This window comes from Fukomys damarensis, unplaced genomic scaffold (genome assembly GCF_012274545.1).
Source record: "Fukomys damarensis isolate Sample0158 unplaced genomic scaffold, DMR_v1.0_HiC HiC_scaffold_14, whole genome shotgun sequence".
Classification (NCBI taxonomy): Eukaryota; Metazoa; Chordata; class Mammalia; order Rodentia; family Bathyergidae; genus Fukomys; species Fukomys damarensis.
The window spans coordinates 66,508,202-66,521,742 of record NW_022900926.1 but is presented as its reverse complement, the minus strand read 5'-3'; the positions used below and the strand labels follow the sequence as shown (position 1 = coordinate 66,521,742).

General features: G+C 37.5%; 1 long non-coding RNA gene across 1 annotated transcript in view; it reads left to right on the top strand.

The window, feature by feature from the left end:
- The window catches only part of LOC104865415, a 135,250-nt gene extending 121,945 nt beyond the window's left edge, over window positions 1–13,305 (top strand). The window contains exons 3-4 of the long non-coding RNA XR_781143.2: window positions 12,103–12,228; window positions 13,243–13,305. This is a non-coding gene — a long non-coding RNA (uncharacterized LOC104865415). The remainder of the gene's footprint in view (window positions 1–12,102; window positions 12,229–13,242) is intronic.
- Window positions 13,306–13,541: the final 236 nt, after the last annotated feature.

The following is a 13,541-nucleotide window of genomic DNA, read 5'->3' as shown; positions in this document are numbered from 1 at the left end:
ACTTCCTGTGCTTTGAGTTCAGGATGTCCTGGTGGTTCACTATTGGCCTTTTCATCCTCATTTGCCCTACTGTTTGCCATTGGTGAACTGGAAGTCTGTCCTTGTGTCTTGCTTAAGTGTTTTTTCATTTTAATTTTTGTTGTCAGACTGTCCTTGGTTTAATCTCTGGATTATCACCCAAATCTTCCTGATATAGTTGCACCCTAGCTTCTGTATCTCTAACGACCCACAGACATTCTCATCTTCATAACAACAGAGAAAACAGCTCATCAAATCAATGGCATAGCTTTACCCCAACTGATACAATCAGCAACACATTAAGATGAAGCACAACTTGGACACTGACCACCTGTGGCAGTCACTAGTCTATCACCCTTAAATCATTTGAATTAAATTGAAATCAAGAAGCAGTCTAGAACATGTCTGCAGTGAACAAACTTTTCAACATAGTATATTTACCATTTAATGGCTCAGACAGAGCGAGGATGCAAGACCCCTGATCTCAGTTAGCTGATTGCTGAACCCCATGACACTGACTGACCTCGGGCTGCAAGGCCCTGATTGAGTTCCCCATCCTTCTGAATGGTTGAACTCCGCAACGTTCTATTACAGGTTTCCCACGCCCTTTCTTTAAAAATGTTCAAAGTTGGGAACTCAGACAAATACCCTTGATGATCACCTCTGTCTTTGCAGAGTGGGTCCAAAGACTTGCACAGTCAGGAGGTCTGAGAGTCCAGGGGGGACAGGGGGGATTATGGGGGTTCAGGGGCACCCACGCTGCTACCTTCCCAGCGCTTGATCAATGGCTGCTGGGTTGGGAGCAGGTGTGGGTCTCCTTCCTGCGGTGGATAGGGCCAGCCTAGCTTTCCGGTGCTTGAGCGATGGCTGCTGGGTCAGGAGCAGGCGTGGTTCTCCTTCCCGTATTATAGCTTTTATTGCAAAGATCTTTTTCTTCATTGGTTAGTTTAATTCCTAAATTTTTAAATTATCTTGATGATAGTGAGAGTGCTATTATTTTCCTAATTACTTTCTCAGTGGGTTCATTACTGGGGAATAGGAACAATATTGATTTGTGTAAGCATTCACTACCTTACCCATGATTGCCAGTAGGCACTCGTAGGAGGTTCCCAGGACCTTCTAGCTGGGAACTGCGGAGAGCAGGAAAAACCAGTTCTGCAACAAATATACAGAGCAATGTCTAGCGGGGCTATCCTGTGAGAGAAGAGTGAAAGGAGCCCAGGTCTACAGGGACTATGCTGAGCCAGAACCACAGGGCATTGCCCTACTATTTCCAAAAGCTACACAGGCCTCCGACAACACATGGTCCCACCCACTCCCTGCTCTGTACTGGCAATGCTGATCTTGGGAACAGCACTGGGATTTTCAGGCAGAACTGAGGAAGATAGATATCTGTGGGCAGACAGTAAATGGCACTCAGCCAGTGTATTTTTGGCTGTGTATTAGGCAAGGAAAGCCAATGGAAGGAAGTCTCGGAGACGTCCATATTTACCACCCCATTAAGTCAATCAGATCCATGGAGCCCGAATGGTTTCACACCCAGAGAACAACTTGCAACAGGGATACATATTCAGAAAAAACAACAGCCTTCAAGGCTTTGGACATGCAATTAATTGTCAGCCTTACTGGGGTGGGGGGTGGCTGCTTGGCTGCTTTAAATGAGACTGACTCTACTGCAGAGGAGGCAGCTGTGTGGAAGCTCTGTAACTACCGCGGTCTTTCTTCTTAATGTGTTGCCATTTTGCTCCTTGGTCCAACCTAATTAAATTGAATAGGTTGAAGTAGTAAACAAAAAGCCAAGAATGCATCACTGGAAAACAGAGCCTAACTAAAGAGACCCTCATATCAACAACAAATTTTCTTCATTCTGTTTGACTTCAATCCTCAGAACAACAACAACAAAAGTTGGGAACATGATAAAGCAAGGCAACAAGTCACAGCCAAAGACTCCCAACTCCCCCAAAGCACAGCCAAGGACTAATGGAGGGGAAAGCTAGCAAATTGTATGCAGTGATTAAAGAGGAAGTAAAGAAACTCAGCAAGTTCAAATATAACCTAAAAGATATTGGAACTATTGTAAAAGCTGACCAATGGGATTAAGAGAGAAACAAGTAAAACTTTGTAGTACTCGCAGAAATGGTACAAATCCTAAATTGCAATTTTACCAAAGAAATTGAGTCTCTGAAAAGGTGCCAAGCAGAAATTTAAGATAAATCTTTCCACAGAATTCATAAACAGCAGAAATAACTTATTTGAAGATAGATAGAGCATTATACATCAAGGGCAATATAAAAATAATTCTTGACAGTTAACTTAAAAATTTGGAAAGCTAGAAGCAGTAAAAGAAATTATTAAGCATGTGTAGTACTTAGGAAATAAACTGCTACATTTTTGCTAGAAACCTTTTCAGGTATTTTTGTTGTATATATGTCTACAAAATCCTTTATTTCCCTGTTTTTGCTTTCTTAGAAATGTATTTAAAAATTAGAGGCTTAAAGTCATAAAAATTTTAAATATTTAATTTAAATGCACACACATATACACATATATTACAAACCCTACATTTTGTATTTCAAATAGGTCTAGGTTTATCTGGTGTACGGATAACATCAAAGGTATTCAGAGACCTCCAACAAAATCTTCCTGAGACCCTGTCTGCAATGTCCTCTTGATCAGAACTGACCTCATCACTTCCTCAGTGCTTGATGAGAAGCAGAGTCGGAGGAAACTCAGCACCTCCATAAGTTATCAAGTGATTTTTAAAAAATTATCACATTAAAAAAGGAGGTACAGGAGGGGGATGAACAAGATTCATTCAATTCATATATTCCTGGTGCAACACCTTTCTGCAAGGAGATGGGAATGATCCCAAGCAAATTTCTGAAAGATTTGGAATTAGAAAAGCCAGGTTGAGTGTAGGTTTCTTCTGATTCTTAGCAGACCAAAGCTCTTGAAAACAGTACTCAAGTTCTTTCCTTGATTTTTTGAAGATGTTTGGTAAATTAAATCAATCATCAATCCATTCCTTAAATTCTTTAAAAATATATGAGAAAAAAGGTTGTAGATGAAGAAGAAAGTAGACCAGGGAAAGAACAGAGAGAACAATGCAGAGAGAGACTCAGGAAAAGAATTCAGCTGCCTGATCTCAGGGAAACAGAAGCCAGGGGTGGGAGGAAGATCATTCAGATAGAGGTGAACAGGTTTCAGAAAGAAAAGAGAAAGCAAGTGTCAAAAGTCTCAGACACACCAAGAAAGAGAATACATACATCTCTCTGTTGTCATTTTAGCGAAGTAAAAAGAATGGAAGCCTAATTGCCGAGGAGGTGACAATCATATGCTGTTCTTTTCGTAATTCTAATGATGAAAAAACAAAATGAGAGCCCATGGCATTTGTTGTACAACTGACACCCATAGTCTGAAGATTTCAACAGGATTATGGATTTTCATGCAAATGATTAGCCATTTCCTCCTTTACTCATTTTTCTCAACAAAATTCCTAGGAATTTGGTAGTGGCCCCTACCTCAATGAAATTCCATTGGAAGGGTTGTGTGAATCACACACAGAGTGGAAAGCACACAAAGAAAGAGCAAACTCCTGAAAGATAGTCACTTACTCATTTACACAATGGAGCGATTAGTGTTTAGAGTTCAACTTGATCCCAGATTGTGTGTACTTTGTTTTTGTTTTTGTTTGTTTGTTTTCCTTGTTGAGTTTATTTGTACATTTTAGGTATACAGTCCAGTTACATTCATTAACGGGATGACTAACTCTGTTTTTAAAAAGCCTCAGGGAGCTTTAGGATTCACAATGTGGGGCTGGTTTGTTTTGTTTTAATTTTAGACAGGTGAAAATTTAACTCACTTCTAGATGGAGAAAACAGAAACCAAAAAAGGGTAGCACATGAACCAAAAGAGATGACCAGTGGATTAAAGGTCAATAAGGAGGTGGCCAGGATGGGATCCAGAAAATAGGATTCTCTCCATTGTGAAGGGTTCTGTGGAGATAGGGATGTAAGTAGTTGCAAGTAACTGTCGGTGCTATGGCCAGAAAGGCAGAAGAATTTAAGAGGGAGAAATTCAAAAAAGTTTCAGCGTAGGAAGTTCACGACTCAGTGTGAAAAGAAAGAATGACAGTTGAGATGGGACGGTTTAGAGTGGCTGTTACTGGCTATTTGAGATAAGTGTGTGAAATTGCTTTGTAAGTCTGGAAGACACAAACTTAAACACTTATTACTATTCTATATATAAACATCAAGGCAGAAGGCAAAATTTAAAATGAAATCATAGTGAGAAGCCAAAGGCATTAGGACCTCTAAATTCTGCAAGGAAAAACCTCAAATAAAAACAAAATATGAGCCTACTAATCACAACATTATAAAAGGGAAACAAAGAAATATTAGGGAAAATACTTTAACTTCACTCGGACTCAAATAATACTACAATCTACTATACTACAATACTACAATACTACAATACTACAATACTACAACATTTTCCATTCAAACCACATTATGTTCTTCTATAAAAGCTATCACATAGCTAATATATGTTCATATAATATAAGAAAATTTAAAAGTAAAATTGTTCCAAAGAAAAAAATCTAATACAATTTGTTCTTATGACAAGTACTCTTCAAAGACAGTTTTCAGATGTTACAGTTTACATCTAAAATGTCCCCAAAGTCTCCCATGCACAGAGGTGGAGCTTTCAGAGGTGACTGGGTGATAAGGCTTTAACTTCATCAGTGGAATTCATCTATCAAGATATCCTCATTGACGGCATCACTGGGAGGTGATAGAAACTTAGCTGAAGGGAAGTTACAGCGGGTAGGACTGTGGGGGCAATATCCCGCTCCCGGCTCCTTCCTCTTTGGCTCTTTCTTTCTCTCTCTGTCCTCCCTAACCGCCCTGAGGTGAGTGGCTTTCTTCACATCTGCCCTTCTACCATGATTCTTTATCTCACTGCAGCTGAAAGCTGACTATAAACTGACAGGATAAACTACAATCCAGAACAGACCACTGCTCTTTAAACTGTTTATTTTAGGTAATTGGGGGAGCAATACAAAGCTTACTAACACGCGTTTTTACAGGTCATCTCAGTGAAATTTCTGAGTCAAAACTTCGCCCATTAAGCCTTACAAAACAATTGTCCTCCTAAACAATTGTACCCATTTTAGGTCCTAACAGTAGCACCTGTTGTCGTTCACTTCTTTACACTCCCGTGAGTGCCTGGTTTCGTCATTTAACATTTACCAAGTGAATTAACAAAATACAGTGCTAATTTGCATTTCTTATATTTGCATAAATAGAAATTTGTGTTTCCTTTAAATGCAAATGAGATTTTATTTTGTAATCTATTTTATTTTATTTTTTATTGAGTTCATTGGTACATTTTAGGTATACAGTACAGTTACATTCATTATTGGGATCTTGTACCTTTACATGACAGGTTGTGGTTCTTTAAAACTTAAAGCTTGAAATTGCACTCACTGCTCATGTGTACCTTCCTTTCTAAATTAGTATTATTTCTCTACATCTGGTAAGTAGTTTAATACTAGCAATATTCAGTATTAGCATCATGAGCTACTGGTAAAATCATAAGTTGATACAACTATTGTGAAACAATTGGTAATACAATAAATGTCAACTGATAAAGTGAATTTAAAATATGACTTATAATATATTTTGGAGAAGCCTCATATTATCATGTTTCCAAGAATAAATGATGTATGTTAGAAAATGTACATTGTTAGAACTTTTCATGGCATATATCAGACATTCAACAAACATGTTAATGAGTATATTTAATCTTATTTCATTATTTTCATGAAGCAATACCTATATATAATGTATAAGAAACATATGCATTCTTATTTTGCAAAAGTTCTTTTCTGTCTTAGGGAAAGCGAAAACCAAAAGTTCATTAAAGATGATCTATAATTATGGCCTTAGTCCTTATTTCTCTGATTAATTACAACATTATAAAAATTTTATGTGTTTCTTGACCATTCATGTCTCGTATGTCTTTGATTAAATATCTATGTATTTGTCTTTGGCCTGATTTTCAAGTGATTATTTCTTGTTGCTTTCTAACAGATAACAATTACTTATGGTCAATATGTGTTAAAAGTTGTATCTCCAGGTCAGTGGCTTACTTGTCTCTTCTCTGATAATATTGTTTAATGAAGGATTTTAATTTTACTAAACCAAAAATTTTCTTTATGATTAACACACTTTATATCTTTGTAAAGGAAATCCTTTCTTATTTTATGGGCTAAAATAATGCTTTTTTTACACTTCATTCTAAAACTTTCAAGAGATTTATATCACATTAAGTATTTAAACAACCTGAACTTACATTTTTTGTTATGTTATAGTCACTGATTTATTTGTTTTTCCCTTACCAATTATCTCAGAACTGTTTGCTGAATATTCCTCCTTCCCATGTTGTTTACTCATCTGTACATATATCAAAGTTGCATATATGATTTAGAGCTCTATGCTGATTCTCTTATATTATCACTCTTCAACATATTTTAAAATTACCTTTATTTCTTTAATCCATCATGTATAATTTCCAACCTCATACATTCTGAATTTTGTCCTCTTCTTACTGGACTTAAACTAAATCTTACTGTGATCAGAGAACACACTATGCTCAACTCAGTATTCCCCATATACCATTGGTGGGAATGGCTCACGTTTCTTCTAGATGACAGTGGTGTGGGAAACAATACTTCCTATATGTTTAGATGAAAGAAAAGGGGGAACCGGGAAGTAGGAAAAAGAGATGAGGAAAGGAGAAACAGTAGGATGAAAAGGAGGAGAAGAAACAGAAAAGCAAGAGAAGGAAAATTTGGCTGCAATTTAAGTTTCTGTGGGCCTTAAACTTTCACAACTAAGAAGCAGGTTTTCAAGGTTTTACAGTGTTATAAATTCTCTCTAGATTTCCTCCCAAAAGCTCATGTGCTCATAGGTGGGAAGGTGGCTGAATCTAAAGGTGCGTAAATGTCAGCTAAATGTATATGTATATGGGTTAAGGGTGTGTGGTACAAGATCGGTCCGCTGATTGGTTTAGCATAATTATGGGTGTGGATAATGGGAAGCCCAACCTGGGTTGTGGGTGTCACCAGCCAAAAGGCTTATAGCCTGGATGAGATAAAAGGGAAAGGGAAACAGGTGCTGCTGCTTTCTGCATTCTGCTTGCCATACCATGGACTGTTTCTCCTCTGCGATGCCCCTCTGCCATGCTTCCCTGACCTGGAGCCAGCTGACTACGGACTGAAACCGCTACAAACTCAGACCTGAAATAGATCTTCTCTCCTTTTACTTTAAATGTCAGGTATTTTTTTTTCTCAGCAATGAGAAAAGTAACAATGACATATAGCCACCAACAGTCACCCCAGATATGGCCACAAAGAATGATGGATAAAGAAAACTCTCTAAGATTAGAAAGAAAAAAAAAAGATTATGTAGTGAAAACATGTGCTAAAAAAATTTTTCTCTCAGAAGACGTAGAAAATAGTCATGAGGCACAGAAAGTATTAGATAAGAAATTCCTTCCTAGTGAACATAATTAGAACTCAACAGAGAACTTTTCCCTCTTCCCCAAGTGGCAGGCTCTTACATGCTCACTGCACACGATTCCTGCCTGGCTATGAATCAGGGACTTCTGAGGGATACCCTTTCCTTTTTCTCCATCAGAGCTTCCCTGAATTTATCCTGTCCCTTATCTTTATTTGTATATCAAGTAGGGAGAAGGGATGACTTGTTATTTTAGTATGTAGATTCAAAGGTCAAGGGGAAGAATGTTTGGGATTAATGCAAAGGATTTCAGAGCCTAAGGTGCTGTTCGAACTGGACATAGTAACTGGCTGGGATTTCAGTTATCTTCCCTGAGGATGCGGTTGGTGTTTTCTTTGAGTGCAGAGTTAAAAGTCACCTGATCTTTGGTGTCCAGAAAGATAAACAGTGGCCAACACCGTTAGTGCTCACCCATGTGCGTGTGTTATTCTGTATGTCCTGGCCCCTCCTCAGACATTAAATTTCTTTAAAAAGTTAAATCTCCTTTTGGGAAGGAAGGCAGGTCTATCCACATGTGGATAGAACTGATGCACACTCTTTTTATGCCCGATCTAAAAAATGTCTCTTGCACACACGTTGTTTTGTCTGTATGGCTAAGACCAGAGGATTCCAAGATGATGTAGGCACATCAATGGAAGGAGTTAGATAGGACTCCTCAGTGACTTCTTTGAAGAAAGCCACTCAACTTGTTTCAGACTGGAATGAAAAATAAATCTGTATGAGTTTTTATGGCAGCTAATGCTATTTACTGTGAATAATACAAAGCAGATTGTTTTGCTGCTCCCAAATCAAGTCATACCCTAGAACTGAACCAATGAAGTATGATCCATTATACACACTAAACTTTTGTAAGGGCATTTCTGGGGGGCAAAAGTGAAAGCAGCAAAAGCCATAATGAATTTAGAACACTCTCCCAGAGGACCAGGCTTGTTTAAAGCTAATGATTTATCATTGCTAGAAAAGCAGAATAGAGGAGGTGGGAGGTAGCCATGCAACACTTAAAAGTGGATGTCCCAGACTGAAGCTGGAATATGAGCTCATGTCTTCAAACGTGGACTTTAAAAAGAGTTAGACAGTGCTTTAAGAGGGAAAGACAGGTCCCTGGATGATATATTAGTAGTAGTTGAGACAGGCTCAAGATATGTAGGCAGCCACCTCCAGATCCAAGGCTGGTCAGCTGTGTCAGGCACCGGGGAATAAGGCAAGCAAGGTAGACGCTGCTAAATTTTGGAAAGTGAAGGATTTACAGGGACACATTAGGAGTGCCCTGGGAGGAATCCGAAGCAGAATTTGACCACATTATGGTGAGAGTGGAAAATCTCAGAGACATAAAAATAAAGAAGAGTTGTAGAAATTTGGAACGCCTCTCTGGAGGATAGTTTGTAGTTTAAAAGCTACAAATTAATCAGTTTAGACTCACAGCAGCCTGCATGCCTTATGATAAGTCTTTTAATGTGCAGCGTGCCAGGTACACTAATACAGCAAGAGACAAAGTTTGCACACTATAACTCAGATGTACAAAAAGTGCACTTTAAAAATGCAAAGATGATGTCATTCTGTCTCAAGTTTCCATGTCGTCTCAGTAGATTTTTTAAAATCTTTCAAATGCTTTCAAGGGAGATTGGTTCTCTTTGGTTCAACAGTCTCTTCTGAGACTCAGATATTGTATTATAAAAAACTCATTGAATTTTAATTATCTTCTCCTCATTTGTCTGGTTTTTCTCGTGGGACAATCCGTGGGCTCAGGAGTTTAAACTTCCTCTCCCTGGATCAAGGCTTCCTCCAAGTAGTCACTGAGAATTTCTTCCCTCATCTACTGAGATATGCTGGGTCCAACCAGGTTCATTTGGCCTCTGGGATAGCATCAGATGTGATTCTCTTTGCTCATCTGTGATATCAAGACATAATCTTTACAGCTCCCTCGTGCAATCTGCTTCTCTTAACTCTTATAAGTCAGCCAGAAGAGCACAGAGACCTTGTATTAGCCCAGATAACCATGTCCAGGAGAAAGGCATGTATAAATGATTTCCCATAGCAGTGTTGTCTTAGCTTCTGGACCTCTCCAACCACATGTGTGTGCTCTCTTTTTTCTTGAAGACATCTGTCTCAGGGCTTTTGCAAATGTTGTTCCCTATGCTTGAAATTCTGTTCTCCTCCTCCCATATCACAGAGTTTACATTCTAACTTTACTCAGGTTTCTCCTGAAGTACTTACCCATCAGAGAAGTACTTTATGGTCACACTTGATAAGAGATCTTTGCCCTCTGTTCCTTTGACTATTATTTATCAGTACCTAAAACAAGAAATATTTGCATAGTACAAGCTGTGTGAAGGTAGAAACATCACCTCTTTTTCTCATCTACATTGCTGGTACTTAGAAAAATTGTTGGCACAAGCAAATACTTGTCGAATAGGTGAGTAGACTTTGTGTCCCCTACATGTGCTCCATGTAACATGCAGATATAGGTGAAGAGCTTCAGAAACATTAAACTATATGGGAATAATTGTAATGTGGTAAGATTATAGCTGAATTTTGTTCCTTTATTTTTAAACTACAAAGCTTAGAATTATTAACAATGACAATGCTACACCCATCATAACTTGAAACTAATAGTATTTTCCAAGCCTTCAAAATTGTTTTTTTTTAAGGCTCCAAAATGATTATAAGTGTGAAATTGTCCTGAAAATGGTAAGAATTTTCATTGAGAAAACTACATAAATATAATGTTATTTGGGCTAAAGATATATGTGAATTGTTAAGATAAATATCAGCTAATAAATGATACCAAGCAAAACAGATGGGGAAAATGGTTCTTGAGATGTATATATTGTCTAGTTATTAGATTTTCTATTGCTTAACTTATTAAAAGGCAACTTCAGTAGTATTTTTCAGTTCCTCCTGTTTTTATGCAATATGTTTAATGATTTTAAATTATTTTCTAGATTATATATTCTCCAAACTAATGTAAAATACGTCTAATATATAAAGGCTAGTCAGAAACAGACTTTCCTAAATATTATGCCTCCAAATTAATTTGAATCATATTAGTAAATACCAAAAAATATCTCCTTGAATTACATAAGGAAGAAAACTCCACCTTTAAAATTAATCAGAAAGTAATGCTCAAAACAGTAACACTGCTATTGACCTATCATTCATTGAATAGCAAAACAATTAAAATATTAGTTATGATGATAGGTTAACATAACAGAACAACTTCTCCAACTAACACACTACTCAGGGAGGAAGCTACCCTAAAGCTTGAATAACTTTTCTAAAATTTTCTGCAGCTTCACACTACCTTAACACTTTTTATTTTACATGTAGAGAAATCATTTTTCTTCCTTTGTTTCCCATCTTTTGAACACACTGGCGTCTTCCAAGTGTACTTAACTAACAGCTGCAAAATTCATTATCCTATCATTTATGGTTTTGAATTCAATCCCATAGAGCCAAAGAGCTTAAAAGCAGGCTATTTTGTCTTAAAAATATAAGCTTGTCCCCGTGAAAGGGTGAGATGAGTAGTATAGTTCTGCAAGCAAATAATATATTCCAAGGATCTAGAAAGAATGGAATCTTTTGTCCTGGCATTGTTTTAATAACAAATACTTGATATTCTAGCTAGGAACCATGGGAACAATCAGCAGGGTGTTTAATGGGCTTAGCAAAGTGCCAGTTACAATGACAAAACACTCTGTAGAGTGTTGCCTCGACCACCTTGTCAGACATTCTTTTTCCTACAGCAGAGACCACCTTTGATATCATATATTTGGAGCTAACATTATTTACTGAAGGATGTATTTCTATTTATTTTTCTCTTTATGAAATTATTATATTTTTAATAAAATCAAGTAATACCAAAAGTATCCCAAAGAATCACCCACGAAAGCATCACTAAACCATTCATCACAGTGTTGCTAATCAAAGACATTCACCAAGATGTTGGTGCACATCTTTGAAGAAATCTCCATATGTGTACAAATAACTATAGACAGACATGATTTTATATGAATAAGTTCATAATTTTTGTTTTATTTTTATTAAATACCTGTTGGGTGTTTTTCCAGATCAATGAATATAGATGTACATCATACTTTCTTAGAGTAGAGATACCCCCACATAAACTGGTGGGACAGAGAGGAGATCGAGGCTGCCTACAGGAGCTGGAAAGACAAGCACCACATTAGTACTTTCCATTTAATCATTTTCTTGAATATTATATTTTTTCCAGATAAACTATAGAAACTTTTCTCACATGGAACCACTACTCTTAGATTGAATTATAGCAAATAATTTGGAAAGAGTTGGCATCATAATATAAAAGTACAAGATACATGTTTCCATTTAAATCAACCTTTACATACCTCAATGAGTTTGTTTATTTCACATAACATACCTGGTTAAATTATCCTGAGGCTCTTTGCTGTTATCGTTTTGTCTTAGTTTATTGATTTGCTGCATGGCATCATGGTTGCTAATGCAAAAAAAATGATGCTTCCAGTTTCACGCCCCGAGAAAACAGAGACACAGAGAAGAGTTGAACTGCGAGCACCTGTCCTGCCCGCCAGCACTCGGAACTCTGATTCTCCCAGCGGAGCCCCGTCAGGCCTGCAGCCATGAGTTTGAGGTAAGTTCTGAAGTGACACACTGTGTGCCCTCTGAATCCGCATCTAAATCTTTAAGCTTCAGTTCCCTTGTCTATGAAGTTGTAGGATAAATGAAGTTAATCAAATATGCAGCATAATTTCCATGGTGATTTTCAAGTGCTCAATGAGTGTAAGTAACCAGTGATGACGCTGACAAATTTTCAGTGGCTCTCACGGGATACACTCACAGAATGAAAACTTGTGCGTTGCTTTTCACTTCAAAATCTGCTCTTTTGCTTTTCTGTTTAATTATATTGGAGGGCCTAGGGTTCTGGTTCAGTGTTAGAACATGAAGGCCTGGGTTTGATCCCCAGCACCAAAAAAAAAAATGTTTCCACTGGAGCAATAGTAATGATAACAGTGCTAAAGAGAGTTGTAGTCTGATTCCTGGTTTTACTGAAAAACTGCTTCTTAGTCACTATTACGTGCAATCCTCCTTATTATTATACATGTTTTTTTTTTCCAATGCTAAGGGTGGAACCTAGAGCCCTCATGCATTCTAGTGTGCTCCCACTCGGCCACATCCTGATCTCTATATTTTTAAATCATATCAAAAGGTTTTGTCAACATACTTTTACAAAGTTCTTTTTCCTTCATCAATATTTTATATTATATTCCTCTAAGACCTATTAATTTGATCTTGTTTTTCTTCTCATTATCATTACTGGGGCACATGATATTTGATATCCATAAATTTCTCAAGATGCTGTTCAACCATTTAGGATTTTGAAAGAAATGCTAATAATTATACTTAGTCGATGACTTTACTTTTTCTGTGCGATGTCAAAAATGTTGAATCCAAATATGAGACATTTTTCCTTTTAATGATCCAGGCCAATCAAAGTAATATAGAAATGCTTTGTGTGAAATAAACCAGGCACACAAGCCTAAAAACACCTCTGCCTGCCCTCCAGACAACAGAAGAGCCTGAAGTAACTTGCACATGGGGCTCCTGGAATGCCCTCATACTTGCATATGTGTTTTCTTCTTCCTAGAATGCCTTTGACTTCCTCCTATTGATGATCGGCTCACTCTTCAATAACTACACGAAACCACCACGTTCTCAGAGTCTGCTCTAACCTCTCCAGGCTGACTTTGCTTTATTCCTTTTCCATTGCAATGAGTTATGTGAAACATATTGCTTTCGATTTCTACGTCTTATTATGTCTATAAGTGTAGATCCACCCCCAGATTCACTCAGCCTTACTCCAGTTTCCAACACTTAGTGCTTGCTTACCTTTGACGAAATTCTTTAGGGCTGTTTCTCACTTTTTTGCCTCTAAAATAGGGGTTA